This window comes from Epinephelus lanceolatus, chromosome 22 (genome assembly GCF_041903045.1).
Source record: "Epinephelus lanceolatus isolate andai-2023 chromosome 22, ASM4190304v1, whole genome shotgun sequence".
Lineage (NCBI taxonomy): Eukaryota > Metazoa > Chordata > Actinopteri > Perciformes > Serranidae > Epinephelus > Epinephelus lanceolatus.
Window position 1 is genome coordinate 10,535,960 of NC_135755.1, and position 21,388 is coordinate 10,557,347.

General features: G+C 42.0%; 1 protein-coding gene across 1 annotated transcript in view; it reads left to right on the plus strand.

Moving 5' to 3' along the window:
• The window catches only part of LOC117246218 (insulin receptor substrate 1-B), an 80,582-nt gene that overhangs the window by 51,143 nt on the left and 8,051 nt on the right, over nt 1–21,388 (plus strand). The window lies entirely within an intron of this gene.

The window sequence follows — 21,388 nt, forward strand, 5'->3', positions numbered from 1 at the left end:
ATATCACATTTTTCACGTCACTATATCACCGTGTAGACTAATCTGATGTTTGTTAAGTCTATAAACACAATGATTGAACGAACGTTACTATTTCTGTGTGCACGTTTTGTAATTAATAACATGGTTATCATAAATTAGCTGTGTGGAGATATGGGGAAACACTTACATAACAAACATTGATCCAATAATTAAATTACAAAAGAGAGCCATAAGAATTGTAAATCGCTCAAAATATTGCGAACCAACAAATCCACTCTTCATTAAATTAAATACATTAAAATTTGAAGATCTCGTCGAATTAAGAACTTCTCTTATAATGTTCAAAGCCCACAACAATCTACTTCCTTACTGCACTCAGAAAATGTTTTCACCCAGAGTAAGTCGGTATGAACTTAGAGGAAATTGTGTGTTCAACTTTCAAACTTGTGGAATAGTCTCTGTGATGAGTTAAAAATGTATAGTTCTATCTGTAAATTCAAAAAAATGTTTAAACTTAGGGCAATTGACAAATATAAATTCTTGGTATGACCAAGTATATTAAGTTTCCTTGGGCAGCTTCTCCTGTAAATTTCTAAGCCTATATCACATGATTTTCGTTGAAATTGATCTTTGAAACACTTTTGTCTTTGTTGTAACACTTTTTGTTTTTGTTTTGGTGTGATGTAGTGTAAAAAGGGTAGGCATCATATAAGCTACGGCTTCAGCCTTCACCTTTTTGGTTCATTCATTTATATGTACTGCTTTACTGGAATGCACCTGGTTAATTAACAAATGAACCAAATAAACTACTAAACTACTAAACTACAGAGCTAACCGTTAGCTGTTAACGTTAGCCATTAGCGGTGTCTGTAATAACCATAGACTGTATAAAAATAAGGGAATAACTCAATAAACGGTCCGTGAATAAAATATTTTTTCCGGCAGATATCTTAGTTACAACATGATTGAGCTAGCAAAGCAGTTTTGTGTTGCTATGTGTGGTATTTATTCAGTTATGGGAAATCACGATGTCTAGAAAGCATCAGTGGCTGCAGCTGACAGGGACAGTTAGCAAAGCTAACATCAGGACGTCATCTGTTAAAAGCCTCCCGTTGTCGGATACAACATGAAACTACTCCAGTTTGCTCAATCATGTTGTAACTAAGACATCCGCTGGAAAAAAAAAAATGTTCACATTGACGAGACAGCGTTTTGGGTGGAGCGGTTGCTATGGACGCGGAGCTTGCTGTTTCTGTAGGTACACATTTCCTGGGGACACCTGCAGCGCAGCATCGTTCAAACTCAAAGCTCACTTTTACTAAAGACATTATTTACACCTAGTTGTAGTTGCTGAGGTATTGGATAACTTTCAGCAGCCGTGCCGAGCGTCTACCACTCATGTTCCCAGGAGTTTTTCTTCTTCCCACTCAATTGTCATGTGCCAAATTAAAATTATGTGGAAACCACATCTGCCTGGCACAAACTGGAGCTGTGTCAGTGCAACGTCTGCATGTATGTTCGTATTTCTCCACACATGCATGTAAATGAGCATCATGTATATGTTGTAGTGTTTGTTTGCCTGCAGCGTAGACTCAACCATGCATCTGCTTCTGGCCCTGTGTTTGTGTCATGAGCACGTTGTGCATCTTAAATGTTTGTGTCTTTTTCTACGCCTGATGTTCTGTTTGTGCTGCCCAGGCGGAGGCCATCTCTGGAATCTACAATTATAACCTCCTCACTACACCTCTCCACAGCCGCTAACACAATGTTCTCCTCCGCTGCAGGCGTCACAGCGCCTAACCAGAGCATTAAAAGCCTCGCATTTGCAGAGGAGAGGAAATGAAATTGCGCACAACTCTCCTGTCTGCTTATTAGTCACACGTGGTCAAGAACAAACAAGTAGAAATAGCATGTGGAGGAGATGGAGAGGTAGTGTCAGGAAGGGTGGTACACGCTATATCTGTACATGCATGCTCTGTTTACTGTCCCTGCTGATTTGCCTTTAATGAAATTGTTTGTATTCATGACCAGTTGTCATCTAGTGGAAGCAAACGTGACTTTTTTTTTTTTTTTTTTTTGCACGTGTTCCCAATACAACTGTGTGTTTGTAGGTGTGAGCGAGCTGGTCGTCATCAGCACGTGTTGTAAGTAGTGACGGCGTGTTCCTTTCCGCTGCGAGCCGATGATGCAGGAGCCGAGGGGTTTTTGGAGTCCGGCAGAATCTGAATATGAATCATCCCCACCTGTCGAAAACAACACAGAGCACAAAGTGACCGGCCGTGCGTCATCGTGCTGCTCTTTTACATGACGTGGGGACTTTGTGTCCGCAGGGATCCCACTTGATACACCTGTGCGAGAGAGAAAGTGTATGGTTACGGCGAAAAATACCACGTTGCTGTACTTCTTTGTGTTGGTCTGTGTGTATTTCTTGTCCAGTCATAAGCTGTAGTAATGTGCTTGTGCAGCTATGACCCAAGCCAGCTACCTCTGTCGCCTCACTGCCCAGCTCTACTCCACACACACACACACACACACATACACACATACTCATTTCCCAAAGGCTTGCGGTGCGTTGACTCATGCATTACGCACACGACCAGCATGTCCTGTTATTGTGCCATCTGACACTTGCATCCATGTCTCCATTTAGGTCACTTTAGCTGCTGTTCTTTTTCCTGACGTTATTCTGTTCATGTTTAAAGCCATCGTTATTCATGTACGACTGTGTCAGAAAGCCAACCACATAGAGAGCAGTCCTTAAAGGAGCCAATTTACTACAAATCACATGGTCTTTACTTCACAGCTGAGCATTGCGCAAACCATGCAAAGTGTCAACAGTCCGTTTTTTACCCTTATTTTTAGGCCATTGTAGCTTTATAAAGAAACAGAAGTCGGGAATGGGAGGCAATATTCCGAGAAACAAATCAGAATTGGGTACACAGTGCATTCAGCAGCTTTATACATCCTATAAACTTTTTTAAAAAGTCAGCTAAGTCTAAAAATAGTAAACCAGCGTTGACTCACACGGGATACAAACCCTGCTCATCTGGGTGAAAATCTCGTGCTTGACACATTCACCCACCACAACTTTCTCCCGACTTGGACGGTCGCTCTTTGTACTACTTTACCTCATTTTCTGACGGTAAATTTCTGAGTTTTTCCAAGCTTTTTTTCCCTGTAAATTTACAACTTTAATCTTGGAAATGATGAGTTCTGTCTTGTATATCTACTGCTTTAATTGAAGAGAATATCCACTTTTTTTCCCTGCGCAAATTTACGATTATAATCTCAGAGAATATTTGATTCTTTTCTTCTGAATTTACTACATTAATCACAGAGAATATCCCACTTTCCCCCCCGCAAATTTACAATCATAATCTCAGAGAATGTTTGATTTTTTTTTTCTCATCAATTTATAACTTTCATTTTGGAAATTCTGGTTATTTTCTTGTAAATTTACCACTTTGATCTTAGGGAGTATATGAGATTTTTATTTATAGTTTTACGAATATAATCTGTGAATATTTGTGTTTTTCCCCCATAAATTTATGCCTTTAATCTCAGGTAGTATCCAAGTTTCTCTCGTGAATTTATTGCGAATATCAGGGAAAGTATGATTTTTTTTCTCATAAATTTACAGCTTTAATTTGGGAAATTCTGAGTATTTTCTTGTAAATTTACCACTTTGATCTAAGGGAGTATACAAGATTTGTTTTTAGAATTTTACCAATTTAATCTGTGAATATTTGTGGGGGTTTTTTCTAGTAAATTTAATCTCAGATAATATCCAAGTTTTCTCCCATAAATGTATATTGCTTATTTTTTTTTATAATTTTATCAATTTAAACTGTGAATATTTGAGTTTTTTCTCATAAATTTCTGCTTCAATCTCGGAGAATAGTTTATTCTTGTAAATTTAAAACTTTAATCCCAGAAAATTTCCAAGTTTTTTTACGTAAATGTCCAACATTAATCTCAAAAAATATCAGGGTTTTTTTCTCATAAATTTACAACTTTAATTTTGGAATATCTGAGTTTTGTTTTTTTTAAAAAATAAATTTACCACTTTAATCTAAGGGAATATACAAGTTTTGTATTTTAATAAAGTTACGAATTTAATTGGTGAAGTTTTCCTCATTAATTTACACATTTAATCTCAGAGAATATCTAGGTTTTCTCTCATTAATTTATCATTTATATCAGGGAAATAATGAGTTTTTTCTTGTAAATTTACAACCTTAATCCTCTCAAATATCCATGGTTTATTCTTGTAAATTTACCACTTTGATTGTAGATATTTTTCTCATACATTTACATTAGTTCTATTCATAGCAGTGCTGAGGTTTTCCTCTCGGTTTTCTCTCATTATTTTTTATTTATTTATTTGGCCCTAATGAGTGGTCACAATTTTGTGACTCCAGAGTGCAGAAGTTAAGAGAAAAAATAACAGAAAAATGTGTCACCAGTCCAAAAAGTCCTGTATTAACAAGCTTAAGGCAAGCTTCAAACTGAACGTACTAATTGTTGAGGACACAGGGGGGATACAGTGTGGTGTGGAGGCTGGGACTGAGATGAAGAGTAAAAAGAGAGAACTCTTTTAACAAATGTTTTTTTTTCCTCCTGTGGAGACGAGTAGAAGGTGAGAAGCGTTGCTAGCTTCCAGAAGATCCGTAGATAAATATTTGCGGTGCATGTTGGCCAAGTCTGGCTGTCTAACCACTGTTAGCCACACACTGACTTACGCACACACACACACACATACAGACACTATACGTGCACACCCCTGGATATTCCCCTGAAACGCAGCGCTGCACTGCCCTTAATGAAGCAACATGTAGTAACTTAATACGAATGGAACAGCTCCTGTGATGTGCGTGTGTGTTTCGGGCTGTTGCTGTATGAAGGGGCAGGGGTGTCTCTATTAATAATTACACAATTCATCATCAAACTGGAGCAGAGGCCAGAAGCTGGCACGTGGACACAGACACACACACACACAGGCACTGTGAAACACAGATTGGCATCAGTTTCTAAACACACAGGACAGGATTTCCAAATGCAGTTCAGATTCCACACCGTCGACCCCCTAAGCCATGGACAATGGTAATTTGAACAATCCAAAGGTTTGTCAGTCGTTTTCTGAACCCAACTCAGAGACTGTGAAACAGCGCAGGGTGAATTCGGTTTAGTAGGTAAGTTAGGGCCACATTTATTATTTACAGTCGCATCTTAGTAGAAGAAGAAAGCTTTAATATAATCTTGTCAAAGACTCAGATGGAGACGATCCACAGCTCCAGCTGTATTCAGCATTTGTTTAGAGTCTGTGGGGTTTTAATTAGTAATGACCCTGGAAGAACAACAGGACTCCAGGGACCATTCATTTGAACACTTTCTTATTTTTCTAACTGGGCAATTATTCAATATTATTGTAAAATGATGTTTGGTGTAAACTTACAGTGATAAAATGAAGTGCACAAGAATTCACGCTTTTTCCCTTTTTTGCTGCGTTACAACCCCTTAATTTAAATAGATTTTTTAGTTGGATTTTAAGGTAATAATCCTAAATGAAGTAGTACAAATTTGTTAGATAAAACAAAGAAAAAGGTTTTAAAAAATAAAAGAAATAAAATGAAAATAAACTAAAAAGTAGTGAGTGCATATATTCACCCCTTTTGCCATGAAGCCCCTAAATAAGACCTTGTGCTACCATTTATCCTCAGAAATCAGCTCTATGCAGAGCCTACGCATGTGGCCTATGCCATTGTGAGCATTTATACTTGTGCGGTGGTGTGTATGTGTCACTCTGCAGTTACACCTCCAAAACACTAGTCAGGGGTGGGGTTTCTGTGAAGTGCTGTAAAGTTTAATTGATCCATAACACACATTAAACACACATTAAACATGGCTTTATAGAGACAATTTCAAACACAAGTACACAAATCAGCTTCACTATAACTCGCAGCATTCACAGACAAACACTTGTCTTTATCTGGACACATTTTCCCCACAAATACAACATGCTAACGTTATTAGCACAAGCCCATGGCATTTTACATTGTATAAATTAGCCTAGCAGCTAGCAGACTTTTCCTCTACTAATATGAAGCCAGGGACAACAGCAACATTTAACAAAGGTAACGTTATAAAATTCAGCTCCATTACAACTCACAAGATTCACTGACAAAACAACTGTCTTATACTAAACATGTTTTCCAAACAAATACAACATGCATTAGCACAAACCTATGGCATTTTACATTGTATAAATTAGCCTAGCGACGAGCAGAGATTTCCTCTGCTCATATGAAGCCAGGATAAATCACACACAAGACTGGGTGAAGCAAGACGAGAAACAAATGTCTCAACAGCAGCTCCGTCGCTCAGCTGCCTTTCTTAAAAAACAGCTTCTTGTGTTTCATTTTGTTTGTCAGTCCACGTCAGAGAGCTGGAGCGAGCTGGCATTCTGGGAAAAGCCTTACTCAGAAGTGAGGACCCCACCTGCTTATGCTATCACTCTATATATCACTTCAGTCAAGACGCCGTCTGTGTGTGTGTGTGTGTACAGGAGGGCCGGCCACACTGGCAGAAAGTGGTAGAGCTGGTGAGGCAACACGAAGAGACAGAGAGAAATTGGTAGTCTGAGTCAGCAAACAATGAAAATGTGTGTGTGAGAGACAGAGACAGTGAGTGAGTGAATGAGATAACAGTCCCCCAAATCCTTTAGTACTGTTGGCTTTAGCTGTGTGTGTCCTGTCCAGGGACAGGACGTCCCATGTCAGATTTCAGTACAGTAGCCAGTTTCTGTTACACAAGGACGCCCACGTTTTTAACGCTATTTTTACAACTGCTAAAGGAAGTTTCTGCTCAAACGGGTTTCAACTTTTCTAAATATCCAGATCGCTCCAAAATGAAAATATGTGTTTCATGTCTGAGGTGCAGATTTGACTTTTGGACTTACAGTGGAATCATTTGCCCACAAAACACTCTCATTTATGAGCATTTTATTGGCACTTTAAAACCAATTGTCCTCTTATTTTAGGCAGTTTAGTGGAAGGTTATGATGCAACCACGAGCCACTAACACAGTAAATGTTCATATTTTTATAAACCTGATTGCAGGTGACACAGTTTCTAATATTGAGTTGTCACTGTACAGACATACAGGGAAGGGAAAAGTAGGGCTGGGGCTAAGGATTATTAATATGTGTCTGTATCTGTCTGTCTGCAGCTAATCTTGCAAACTACTGATCCAATCAGCCAATTATTTTGTGTACATATTGATGACCGTAACCTTAAGAACCTCTCGTGGAGTGGTGAGTCACAGTTGTTGCAAAACCTCTTTTATTAACTGTTTTATACCATCATTGTCTGTTGACTCCTCACTCCTCTGAACCTGCCAAGAGGGGCTGCAAGTCATCAACAGAGTCATGCAGCAATAGCGTAAAGCTAAAGTCATTTCCAGAAATTATCTCGGCTAAAAACAACAAGCCTTACCGTCAGTTTTTGAGTCATAACAAAGGCCAAAATGTGGCCAGCAACTGACATCCATAGAAAAGTTTGGTCTTGTTTTGAACCGGAGCAGCTGCAGATTAATTCCATACCTGATATGATATGATCCTCTGAAGTTAGACAAGTTACCAGATGCAAAAAAGAAACTCAGGGGTGAGAACCACAGGGGCGTCAGTGACATTTGGGGCAAACAGGAGTGATGACCAAATATAAAGATGGACAATGTGTCTCCGCTTTCTCCCATTGTACAAAAATGAAGCCAAAAATTCCCAGATACGGCCGCTGCCATCTTGAGCTTGTGGAGTCATTTGGAGCCAGAGGGTGCATTTGGAAATACTCAATCAAGTGCCAGACCGCACTCTGGCACAAACTGGACCGTTTGTAAATTGGAGCGCTGTTGGAATGTACCATTTGATTATTCATAACCCCACACTCTTCATGTAGATGCTCCATTTCTTCAAACAACAGTGCTCTCATTTGAGTGTAGAGCATCCAATTGGATTTACAAACACACTCAGTCTGCACAGTAGCGATCTCCGCGGTATTGAGTTTCGGCCCAAACAGTCGTCCAACCAATCACAAGCAGCGCCACTGATCCTGAGCACACTGATTGGCCCACACAGCTTTCAGTCATGACGTCAAACCCTCTTTTCATAGCATCAAATAACTAATTGAAACCAAACTTTTTAGAAAAAATAACACTTGACAAACACCAGCTTGATAAGAACTACCTAAAATCACAGAAACCATCTTTGGGAAAATTTTGAATACATTTGCTCTGTATTTCTATCTTCTAGTTTGGCTCATGTCCCATTTGCTAGCATGGAGGGGGCGGGGTTTATGACCTGTACTGCAGCCAGCTACCAGGGGAATTGGCTTCACTTTTGGGGAGCTGCCGTGTCATCTTAAGCCCCTTTCCCACTGAACAAAAAACCCACCAACCCTTTATTGAATAGGAAAAGTTACAATCACCATTCACACGTCAGACGATTCTGCAGTGCTCATTTCGGAGCCTTTGGCGGCGCAACGCAATGACAGTTTGAGAGAGAGACTGAGGAAGTAAAAGATACAAAGAAGAAGTAACTACTGCAACACTTTCACTGGCCTCCATGCTGCTTTTACTGTTTACTAACCTGTTTTCTGGCCCCATCGAACTTGACACACCAGGGGAAAAAAAAACAGAAAGGCACACTCGTCTACTGCAGAGCTGTGTACACACGCTTCTTTCCCAGAGCTGTGTACACTATCTATCTATCATCTATTTTAGCAGGTTTTCCATGTTTAAAAATCCTGCATACACACACTACTTCTGGTGAAAAAAGAGTATTATAGCCAATAGGGAGGGACGATTCCAACAGGTGCAGTCACGCCACGTGTGTTGTTTAAAGTGGCGGCAGTCAGCTCAGGCAGCCACAACTGGAAAGCAGTCACTTTGCAGATTTATTTTTTAGATTACTTGATCATGAAGTCTCTCAAATGAACAAAAGCAAACAGTTTCCCAGTGCCTAATCTGACGTCATCAGAAGTCTCTTGTTTTGTCCGGACAACAGTTCAAAACCCAAAGATATTAAATTAGCAGTGATATAAAACAGAATATTTAACCACATATAGAAAAACTGGCATTTAATGTTCTGACAGCTGAGTCATCATCTCAGTCCTAATATGAAATGCTGTATTCAGACCTGCAGACACCATGGAAGGCTAAATTTTGCTCTGCACTCTGTAAACCACCCACAGCATGATTGGGAACATTTTCAAAAGCCTCCAGGTGCACACACACACACACTCAGGAGCCAGTGTAAGGTTCAGCTAACTCCGCAGCAGCAGCGCTCCCAGCTCCTATTTATATTTCTCAAAATTAAAAAAGTCTTCTGCCGTTTACAACCTGATGACGGTCAGGTATGTAAAGGCTGACATGCTTCTCTCACTGTTCTGACAGGATAACAAATGCAAGCTGGATGTTCAGATTCTGTCCAAGGATGATCTAAAAATACTTGGACTTGAAGCTGCACGTGGGCAGTGAATGTGGATCTCCCACAAATGCGCTTTTTTTTTTTTTTTTTCCCGGCCCCTTTTTCCCCCACTCAGCACTGCTACTCTGTCTCTGTCTGTCTCTTCCTGTCCCCACACATTCCTGCTCCTCTGTGTGCCATAACACACCCACTCAGTCTCTCCCATTGTGTGGCTGCAAAATGAAACTGGCCTGCGCACTCTCTGGTGCTTTTTTTTTTTTTTGAATCATTATACAATCACACCAGAAAAGTCTGACACAACACAGACAGAAATTGCAACATTTAACAAGCTTTTAATATGTCATGTAAAAATCGCTTTGTCTCATTCACTATTGAGATTTCATAACACCTTGTTTCATGGTGTGTTCTTGCATGTGTCCTTGGTCCACCTGCAACCTTTGCAACAGCACACACCCCTGCACGCATTATCATATGTACATATGCATTACACACACACACACCTGGATAATAGGTTGTTATGTATCTGCAGAAGCTGTGATTGACAGCAGCAGCGTTAAAGGGCGGGATAAGAGTGTGTGTGAAAGTGCAATAAGCACACGCAGCACTCGTCTTTCAACGCCACACAACCTGCTCTCCTCTGCCAACTGCGCACCGTGATGTATGGAGCAGCTACAGCGAGACATAAAGGAGGAATGTGCTGCGTTCACTGTTTTCATAATGGAGGGCGTTTAAAACAATAAAAAGCTTCCTGGCGGACGCTTCGCTGGGAGAATTAATGTGTTGTTATCACTTTAATTTTCTGTGAAAGACAACATCAAAGTGGTCGTGTTCTGCACTTCCCAGAGATCACCTGTCACTCAAGCGTGGCACGGCAACGCCTTCTCGCTTTGATTTTCTGTTGATGCCTTCAGCCCTGCCGATGATCGATGCTCTCCTTCTGGCCTTTTCTTCTTGTATTCAATCCAAACAAACTGCTGCTGGTGTTTCTGCGAACACAAGAAAAAGGGCTTCTTGTGTCTTGGAGGACCTTTCCCTGGAAAGACATGTCTGATCTCTGCTTGTTCAGGGCCAGGAAATGTAGAAAAGTTTCTACAGTTATTTAAAGGTTGAATGAATATTGGTATAGACGGGAAACACAAGTAGAGCTGGACCTGTATGTTCAACTATTCAGATATTTGCTTGTTTTCAGATATTCTTTATTTATTTTAGAAATGAGAAAGAAATTGTAAACTAATATATTTCTCATACATATAAATCTCAAATCTTAAATTTGTTGGAGCTAGTGTGCTGTTTCTGTGCTTCTGGTCTTCACAGCACTTTGTCCAGCGTTGTCTCCTACTTTGAGCTCATTATTTATTCAGTCGCTGCAGGATTTCGTGGGCTTTTTTGGGGGGGTTATTGTGGCGTAAAATGCTTGATATCACGGGAGGGCTGCACGATATGCAAAAAAAACCTAAAACTGTTTACTGACGCGTTTTCTAGTCCATAGGTGACATCAATTGTGACACATAAAGAAGGTCTCGTCATCTCTGTAGCACCGCAACGCTTCAGTTATAATGCTATGATGTAACACATTTTACCTTTATCTAAAAAAATTGCAGCTCCTGTTATTTGGATATTGCTCTTGGCCATACTGCGATTTCAATAACATTCCAATTAATTGTGCAGCCCTGTCACGGCAACTTTTCTAAGCAATGGCATTGCATTTTTTAGGAGTTTTTTTTTTTGCAATTAAATCGTTAGAGCAAGTGAAAATTGCAGATATAGCAATTGCACTATTTTTTTGTGTGTAACTCATTAAAAATCAAAGGCAGCTTGTTCCAGTTAGAATAAAACTGCACTCCTCTGACTTTGTGAATTATACCAGTGGTTTCCAGGCTATGGGTCGCAGGTCCATTCTGAAAGGGCCGCAAGTGACTCATGAACGTGTCAAGTTTGTAAAAACACTAGCTCGACAACGTGGCCAAACACAAGTATGACGCTGAATGTATTAAACTGTGTGGACCTTGAACTAATGACTAAGGTGAAACCTGGACCCCGTGGCTGGAACATTCTTGCAGCAGTTGCAAAAAATGCAGATGAAGTCTGAGTGGGCGGAAGTTCGCTGCATAGATCAGCCTCTCATTGGGCAGAACGAGCCACCCGCTGAAGTCCCGCCCTACCACCTCTGGTTGCAGTTTTCAACATGTCCTTTACTAACTTTTGCGGTGTTTGATCTTGCGGGGATGTAGCCATTTTTCTGCCATGGTTCGCGTCCTGTAGGCGATATTTTTGTGGCTGTGTTACACAAAAACCTGTTTCCCCCCGGCAATATTTTTGCAAGTGCACCGTTGCTGTGGCACCGCCCAGAACGATTGTGATTGGTTGAAAGAAATACAAGCAGTCGGGGCGTTTTTTTCTCCAATGTTAAAGTGAGAGTCGGCCCAGCCAGACCTTTCTTTTCTTGAGAAAGGTCTGGTGAGCGAGACTAATGCGGATGTAACAGCCTCTGTCACGCTGATTTGTCTTGTCTTGGGGATTTGATTTGTCTGCGGATGTGTTTAGCGATACAAAAGTGTTGGTCAATCAATGTGTAGCGGTAATCTTTGTTAGTAAATGTGAAATGTTTGTGTCACATGTCTACATCTTCACAACTAGAGGCTAAACTTTGTTTACATAGCACCTTTCATACATGCAAACACGCAGCCTAAAGTGCTTCACATGGCAAAATTTGAATGACACAGAGGCAAGATAGAACAAGAACTAGAGACAAGGAAGATGACGTTGTGTGGGGGACTGCTGTGATTGGTGGAACTCAAAGGAGACGACGATTATTAGTCAGACTAGTGAAAAAGTTGCAGTTATTGGACAAATTTAAAAGGTTGCACAGGATTCACAAGGAGCAGTTGAATCTTGACATCCTGAAGGGTCTGATTATTATGAGCATATATGTAGGTCTGTCATTTATTCATGATATGAAAAGTTGTCACAAGCTGTTATCATGTTACAAAAGTCCATAGATGTGACCTCATTCAGTTAAACCCTGGGAGATTACAAACATGCAGAAACATATTATCCTTTTGGATAATGTTTTTTATTAAAAAATAATACAAACAGCAAGACTGTGGAATAACAGAGTCCTTAAAAATTAATGCCTTTAATTACACCGATAGACATGAGTTGCTGTAAGCCATCTGGAGAAATATCTGGCTGAGTCATATTCAAAGATTCACTGATAATTACTACCGAAGCTCTGCAGCCCAACAAATAGCATCCAGCCCTACAGATCTGCAATTACAGAACATGCCGTCTTAATGTGGGCAGGCCCACTTAGCTGCTGTGTTTCCCTGCATGTTTTTTTTCCCACAGCTGTCTTCAGATCCGTCACATCGTTGGTGAAGTTCCATCAAACTGGTTGAATGTATTCTGTCTGAGTCAGCGTCCCTGACAGTCAAAAGGAGTAAATGTGAAAGCTTGCACTCCACCCAAACTCTGCCATCTGAGTATCAAGCGCTCGTTCCCTGCAGACTTTAAAGAGGTTGCAGCTTGTTTTGTTTTTCAGACGAGGCTGTGGAGATTATTTTCTCGATAAAACCTCTGAAGATTTCGACACGTGCTGGTTATAATTTCCCTCAGCCCTGAGTGATTATTTCTAATCAACCATTCACCAATTAGTGACTTTGATTTGAGCTGGAATGGGAATTGATAAGATTTTATCGATACCAGTGCCATTACTTATTCCACTTATCGCTCTGATTCTTCCTGATCAATTTTTTGTGGGAAATTAAGTAATGCCTTCACCCTTTCTTCACTCATTTTCCCTCCCCATACATCAAGCGTGATAGGAGCTGAGGACAAGTGGATTTGGTTGCAGTAACACTCTGTCTGTCATCACCTGAAATGGATGAAATGAGAGAATATTTGCACAGTAGTCGATTTCATTTGGGTTTTCTCAGTCAAAAAAACTCCAGCTAAGCCTGCCTGTGTGGTGCTAATGTTATCACAACAGGGTATGTACTGTTGGTAATGGTGGTGCTGATTGGCCGAGAAGCTGTGGCACTCCTGGATACAGTCAAATGCGTGGCATTCCTGGAACTTCACTGACATTACAAGCAGCACTGTTGTCATCTTTCCTCGTAAAATGAAGCCGCACTATGGATGGTTTCGTCCTCACCACCATGACTTCATGTCACTGCAAGTTTCCCGCAGCATAGACGCATGAGTTTGACACAATTGTTTTGAAATGCGCAACTGTCAGGAAAACATGCTGGCATTTATAAAACAAATTGATAAACCCGGATGCATACATTTCCAATGAATCAGACAATTTGGAACTGGTCCTAAACTGGAGAAGGTTCCCGATTCCTATCCCTACTTGTCCAGAGCAGAAAGTGGATGCTGATTTGTGCGTGAACGAAAGAACATTCTTGATCACAACCTCTACAGTAGGGCTTAATCCCAGTAAACGGGATTCCCTGGAATACACATCCAAACCATTTCCTGTTGTTAGAGAAATATAATAACAGGAAAACGTAAACCAGATAGGCTCTTGTATACAAAATAAACATATTACTACAGAAATACTTAAGTCCTTTATGTCCTTCTGCGTAGATTCAGTTTGGTAGGAATGCAAAACTTAGAAGCTGATTCATCATTTGTGGGTTCTACCGTTTAAATTTGGCTAATACAACACGATGTCTGCCACCAGCTTTGCGTGGAAATACCTTTGAAGAATGAAGAACAGAATATGATTCATCTCAGCTTAGAATATTCTTTAGTTGCTTTATCAGATTTCGTTCCTTATGCCACTGTGCCAGCGACAGCCGTGGCCAAAGGCATTATGTTTTTAGGGATATATATCCCACTCTTTTAGAGGGAATGTCCCAAGAATGCATCAAGGATATTTCCTCAAATTTGGCACAAACATCCACATGGACTCAGTGATGAACTAATTAGATTTATTAGGTCAAAATTCACTCCGAACTTGTGTCTGCCTCATTCTCTTGAACATGATACCTCAAGAAGACCTTGAGGGGGTTTTCTTAAATTTGGCACAAACATCCAGTTGGACTCAAGAATGAAATGATTAGAGATCAAGGGTTAAGGTCACTGTAACCTTACATCTGTCTCATTCTCATGAATGTGATAACTCAAGAAGGTCTTGACAGATTTGGCACAAACATCCACTTGGACTCAAGGGTTAACTGATTGGAGTGTAGTGGTCAAAGGCGATAACTCGAGGATTCATGTGCTCATTCCGACAGTGATGGACTTTTTGAACTTTAGATCCAAAAGGTCAAAGGTCACTATGACATCATAATGTCCTGCAAAAACACGTCTGGCCATTATTCAATGTCATATCTCAGGAACAGAAGGGGAGACGTTAGCTCGGATTGGTGACACTAATCTTGGGTGTCCATCTTGAAACTGCTGATTGTAAAGATCTTCTGTGCTGCTGGGTTGAAGACATGCGTGAAGCATCCATGTTTTCTTGGCAGCAACGTCCATATTTGAAGCATTGTCAACTGTCATGGCTACAAATGAGTCTGAACAGACATGGATGTAGACTGTGACTTGACTGGTTGGCCAAGGCAACAAACCCTGAGGTGGTAATTGTAGTTTTTACAATGACAAAGGGTCAACTTCCTCTTCCATGAGGATGTTCTCAGCAGACAGATCACAGGCAACTAACTTATTTGAAATTCCTCGCAGCTGTAGCAAAGTTTGTTATGTTCATGCTCGTGCTAGTCAAAATAAATGGCATTCTTTTGTGTTGGAAACCCAAAGGTACACACTTCTCCTTGTTGCATTTAGTGTCGCTTGAGATGTGACCAGTATGATTTCAGTGTAGCTGAAGTTACCTTGAAAAACAAGTTAATTTACCGGGATTCCCAGGATAGTGTTTCTCCACTCCCAGGGCAGAACATGTCTCATTTTCGGGAAAATGCTCCACAAGGTCCTGCATGAGAAGTGAAATGGAAGTATTTAGGGCCTCAGGAAAAGTGTGTCAGGCTGCACAGGGTGTTTTACAAGTTACTATGGATGTTCAGATACTTTTGTTTCACCGTGAAACTGGGTCATTGCATCCCGTTGTGACTGTTCTGAATACAAACAGACTGCAGCCGCCGCCCTGCTGCATGAAGAAGCAATTTCCAAACTCTTTACGATCACCTTTGAAACCCACGGGAGGCGAGCGTTTGATACCCGCAGATAGATTCTTGGGTGGAGTATCACTTCAGTGGTCATCCGCATCAGGTGCCAGATTCATGACTAACAAGTAAGCGCTGTGAAATCGCACACATGCGCTGTGGTCACGCTGCGAACATTATATCTTCAAAACTGACAGACTTTGTGGCGTCATTGGAGGACATTAAATGAGGTGACATGGAGCTGTCCTCCTGCTTCATTCAGTGTATCCGCAGCTGTCCTGGCTGCAGCACAATCCCGGCTCATGCTGTGCTGTTGTATCTCTGGATGATCTAATGGAATCAAGTATAATAACAGTGCTGGAGGATTGAAGGAGTAAAGTCGCTGGCATCAAAAGTTGCTGCCATTGTGGAAAAGCAGTTTAAGTGGGATTTCTACATCCTCATAATGGCATAATTCCTTAATTATTTCCAGCAGAAAAATTCCTTGCTTCCCTCAGCGTGTAGGTCACAGGTCAGGGTTGGCTCCAGAGCTGCACCCTCGGAGCTGGGCGGAATGTGGTGTCTTGCGCAAAGTCATCTCTGCAGATTAGATGCTTGAACCTGGTGGTTGAAGAGAAGTATCTCAAACCACTACATCTTTGTCTTGCCTGAACGCAGAGTACAGATTGATGCATCAAAGGAGCTGCACCTTCTCTGCCTCAGGCCTCAGGAGGTGCTTGAGAAAAGATGAGATATGGAGATAAACACGTGGGGATTTCCAGCCTTTAACCTTTTCCCATGAGAGGTCTGATTGCTGATTCTTTTTCCTCTGATGTAGGCTGGCTGAGTGTATTGAAGTGTTTATGAATGCACATGTCGGTAAAATTCTGGGCCGTTTTGTTGTTGTTTATTTTGTTTTCCCCTTTTGTTCCAGGGAAACAAAGAAATCTTTGTCATAGAAAAATAATGCTCAAAAACCCTTTTTACTATATAAAATGTGTAATATCTTATATTTTCCTTTCAAACGGCTGCAGTTTTTCTTAAGTTTCTCGCCAAAAACTAAACGTACAAGTCATTTTCAGAAAGTTGAATATAGGCTGCAAATCAGGGGTGCCCCACAAGACTCGCCACTACCGGAAACTCCTGAAAAACTTTTAAAGTAACTGTTGCTGATCTTCTTCTTCTTCCTCTGGCGTATGTCCTTAGACCTTCAGCTCTGTTGAGGCAAGCCAGTCCAGTGTTTCATCGTCCATGTCAATTAGACCATGATTGCCATTCGGTAGAGGTGTTTGGGGCAGCTGGTTAATATGTGTTCCACAGTTTGTAGTGGATCCCCGCATTCGCAGTGTGCACTGTCCACGAGTCCCCATTTTTGCATTGCTGCCCAAAGCATCTTACGCCTGTCCTCAGGCGGTTGAGGGTTGTCCATTGCTTTCAGGGCAGGTGCTGGCTGGGAACGTCTGCGGGGTCTTCAATGTAGTGATGGAGCCGTGATGGTTCTGCTGATTTCCACTGGTCCCTCCATCTCGCCTTGACCCAGGCAGCCTTGGAGGTGTCAGATGGTGTTGTACGGAGCAGTTCTTCGGCATGTGTGGCACTTGAGGGACTTGTGACGCAAGTGCTGTGGTGTCTCTGTAGCGATCTAGTGGAGGAGGTGGGATTCACTTGTCTGTGCTTTTCGAGCGAGGGCCAGCATGGCTGCTTTTCATCTGACATCTGCTGGAGTGATACCAGCGAGGACAGGCAGTTGGGTTGTTGGGCTGTTGTCGATCTAAAATAAAGACAGATTCAGCAGCTGGAAGACTTATTACCTGCCTCACAGCCACCATTTTGGTTTAGTTTGAAATTTGGGAGCAGACAGGCCCTATACATGGTGGCATCCTCATCAGGCGTCCAATACTGGGAATACGTGGCGGATATACAATTTGTCACAAGCAGTTTTGTCTACTGCAGCTACTGTTTTGATTTATTGTAATGGTATGATGGGATCATATTAGGTCTCTACAGTATATCGATACGGTGCCCGAGTCCGATGGCCATCTTCTCCACTTTCCTGCTGCTCAGCTCTTACATTAGTAATGATGTTCAGTACCTGAGTACATCATCTAAGTGACATTTTTGTCGTGCTACAGTGCAGAAAAGAGCACCACAGACGGATACTGCAGCCCCGAGGACAGGCGGAGCAGTGAGGTGAACCTCCTGCCGGAGCTCCAGTTGGAGCAGCAGCAAAGCCGGATCTGGGTCTGGCTGCGCTGCCATCGGATTTTAAATCAATTGTATTAAACTGGAGTTGTTTCATGACCAACTAAAAACTTACATAGCAGTCCACTTCTGTGTTTTAGTACAGTTGGTGTTTACCGTACCAGAATACACATGAACCGTACTCAAGACCACCTTTTCAAGTAGACTGTAGTGTGTGCAGTGCACAGTGCACAGTGCTCACACTAACCACATGAACTGGACTTTGGAGTGAAGTGTGCTCAGGTGCGGGCCCGGGTACCTGACGCGCAAACCTCTACTGTAGGTCTCTCCTTTAAAATAAAACATGATGTAACTCAAAGTGACCAGTGGACTCGGTGACTCACACCACGTTGCTTAGACCAGCTCCGTGTCTTGTGGGAGCCGGGGCGGCAGGAAAATGACAGACTGCCACACTCGATTTACGACCAGAGAGCAGGGTGGCTTTCAATTTTAGGCTGCCCTCGATTGAGACATCACATAGACCCAGACTCTCCTAATTACACACACACACACACACACACACACACACACACAGAGGCGGCTGGAGAACACTTATTGGCTAGACACGGAGTGCGGAGGCAGATAGCCTTGTCTAACCTCTTGATTTAAACAGTCTGGCACAGAAAGGGGGACGAGAGGCGCACACACACAGTCTTTACCGCGGTCATTATTACATCGATTTGCCCACAGATGGAGAAACGATGCAAGGCAGTAGACGATAGACGAACCCCCAAAGGGAGGGTGAGAATGGTGGAAGCGGGGAAAATAAGACGGCGATATTTGATTAGAGTGGAAACATTTCCTGTGCGTATAAGAGAGTCTGCATGTGCATTAAGACGAGAGCAGCTCCCCTGTATAATTTCCCACGTCTGTGTTTGGGGAAAGGTCATCATTAAGTGAATGTCATCCGCATAATTATAGTATCTTCTCTGTGTCCCTTTTGTGTGTGTGGTTTCATGTGTGTGTCCATGGCAGTGCACCAGTGCGTGTCCGGCCTGTCTCCTCCGGTCCCTCTGGTTGGCTGGCTTGATTGTTTGTGTTGCTGTTTTTTGAGCTGAATGAGGGAGCCGCTCTGCTCCGCTCAGCTCTGCTCTGCTTTAGGCCGTCATGGCTTGGCTGGCTGGCGGGCACCGTCTGTGCTGAGGGGGGCTAAATATAGCTCACTGCACCAGGAAGAGGACTAACTGGAGAGAGAGAGAGGGAGGGAGGGGCATAAATATAGAGTACCCTCATGCAATTAGAGAGTCAAGCACTGCTGGGAAATTTTAGGGAAAGAGATGCAGGGAACTCTCTCTCGCAGCCTGTTCTCTTTACTAGCTTTGTGCATTTGTTATTTTGGCTGACGGCAGCCTGAGTGCCTTCGGTGTGAGTCACCACATCTGACAGAAAGTAGCCCAGTTTAAAGGACATCGACTAATCTTTATGGTTCTTTGTTGCAGACTCACTATTTGCCGTTTTTACCTCAGTCCTACTTTAAAACACGGTAACATACATGACAAGACCCTCACAGGTGAATGTCCTAATCAGAACAGTGGTTTAAAGGGCCACACACAACACACGATAGCTGCTATCCTGCAGGTTAATTGCATGTCACACAGGGCAAAACGGATCTAATAAAATGTGTGTTAGACTTTGCACAGCGTCGGGTCAGCCAGGGTATTCTGCATAATTTCATTCCGTGTTCTGATTGGTCCGTTGTGTCGTAGCAACATGGAATCATAAATCCTTGCAGTGACTTGGCCTGGAGACATGGAGGCCTACATGTCCGTCCAATCAGAGCTCGCCATCTTTCATAGGTAATTGGGGCATGGAAGGCTGTAAAGTGCTCTAATGGGTTAACGTCACTGAACTTGTCGTAGAAGTTTTCAAACTAGGTGAGAGTGCTGGGTTAATGAGCTCACAATGCAATCTGGGACGACCATTTTGAATTGGCGACCGAAGATTTTGCAATAGTTGGGTTTCCATCTGAATGTTGCACAGATTTTAAGAGGAAATGCAAGTTTATGTGCTTTTCTAACCACGACTGTTAAATGAACATATTTTCACAACATCATGTGCAATAATACTTCTAATTAATCCGCATGTTTCCACCATTTTTGTTCATTTTTTGTAACTCTTGTACGCTTGACTTCTATTGTCACTTTAGTAGGCACTGGTTTTTGTTTTTTGCTCCTTAAACACTTTATATCTTGTATATTTTGAATATTTTGACTGATACTTAATACTCATACTCATAATACTCACTTGTTTAAAAAAAACTGGGACAGACCCTGACCCGGGGAGCCCACTGGTTATTCTGGTTGCTACTGGTTTGTGAACGCTAATTGTTGTTACTGTATTTGAAGCATTCTTTGGCACAAGAGTTTCATTCAGGATAAATAAAGTTGTATTTAATTGAATTGAATTAGGAGTTGGTCCATCAAGATAAGCACTAGGTGGCGCCAATTCTCCAGTCAGGTGTCACTGTACCACTGTAGAAAGAAAAGGGCGCAAGGAAATAACGTTATTAAAAGAGCGCCAGTCAAACCTCAAACTTGAGAATGGAAATAGAAAAGTTCGAACAACCAATTACAGCTATGCGCTCTTGGAAGTATGAATGTCAACAGTTATCCGTTACTTCATTAACCACCAAGAATATTTTTACCATTTTTGCATGTTGGTCTGCAGGTTAATTTAGCTAGTCTCCAGTTTAGTCATAGTACTAGCACTGTGCTGTACCACATTGAGAGCAAAGCTAATGAGGCATTTATGCTACACAGGTTAGCTAGCCTTGGCCGCTCTGTACTGCACACCACCTAGGTTGTGTTGGAGCTGGCACAGCTGGTAGTGCTGTGCCAACCCATGGTGGTGGGACAGTGTTGCTGTGGAAACATTGCGCCCACCCACCTGTTTCCCCACAGGTCGTCCCTATGAGTAAATGGCTATATTTTAAGCCCCTAAGATCCTTTAGCACTGTTAGCTCTGTCAGCACCGTTAGCACTGTCAGCACAGCTAGTGGTGCTGACATACTTAACAATGCTCAATGGGTTTTGTGGCTCAAAATGAAGCTGCTTACTCACCGGGGCTACCTGGGGTGAGACCAGAGGCACAACGTTACCAGTGGTAATTGCTGAATGAGTGGTACAGCTAGCTAGCAAACCAGTGGAGACTGCAGGATGGGCAGTGGGCACTATGTTTCCAAGTGTTAACGCTGCTAGCTGACTGTCTGTCAGCAGAGCCAACAGAGAATATAATAAAAGGCAAAACATTTACACCAAGAAACATTAAAATTTCGCCACCGCTAAATGGATAGCACCTTCAGATATGGTGCTAAAGCTCACCGAGTCAATGAAGTCATTTCTGTTTTTACTTAAAAATTAAAGGGTTAGTTACCGGTTAGTGGGTGTCAGGTGGAAGGACATGCACCTAATGTTTCTCTCATTATTGTGAACTTTCTTTCCCAGAGTAGCACAGTTTGTGGAGGTGTGGGATTTTCAGATGTCATTTAAAGCATGCTGACCCTTTAAATCAGCTGTCTCACAGTGCCAACATTAAAACCAGACTAATCAGCAAAGACTTCACCAGGTTTCTGTCTCAATTG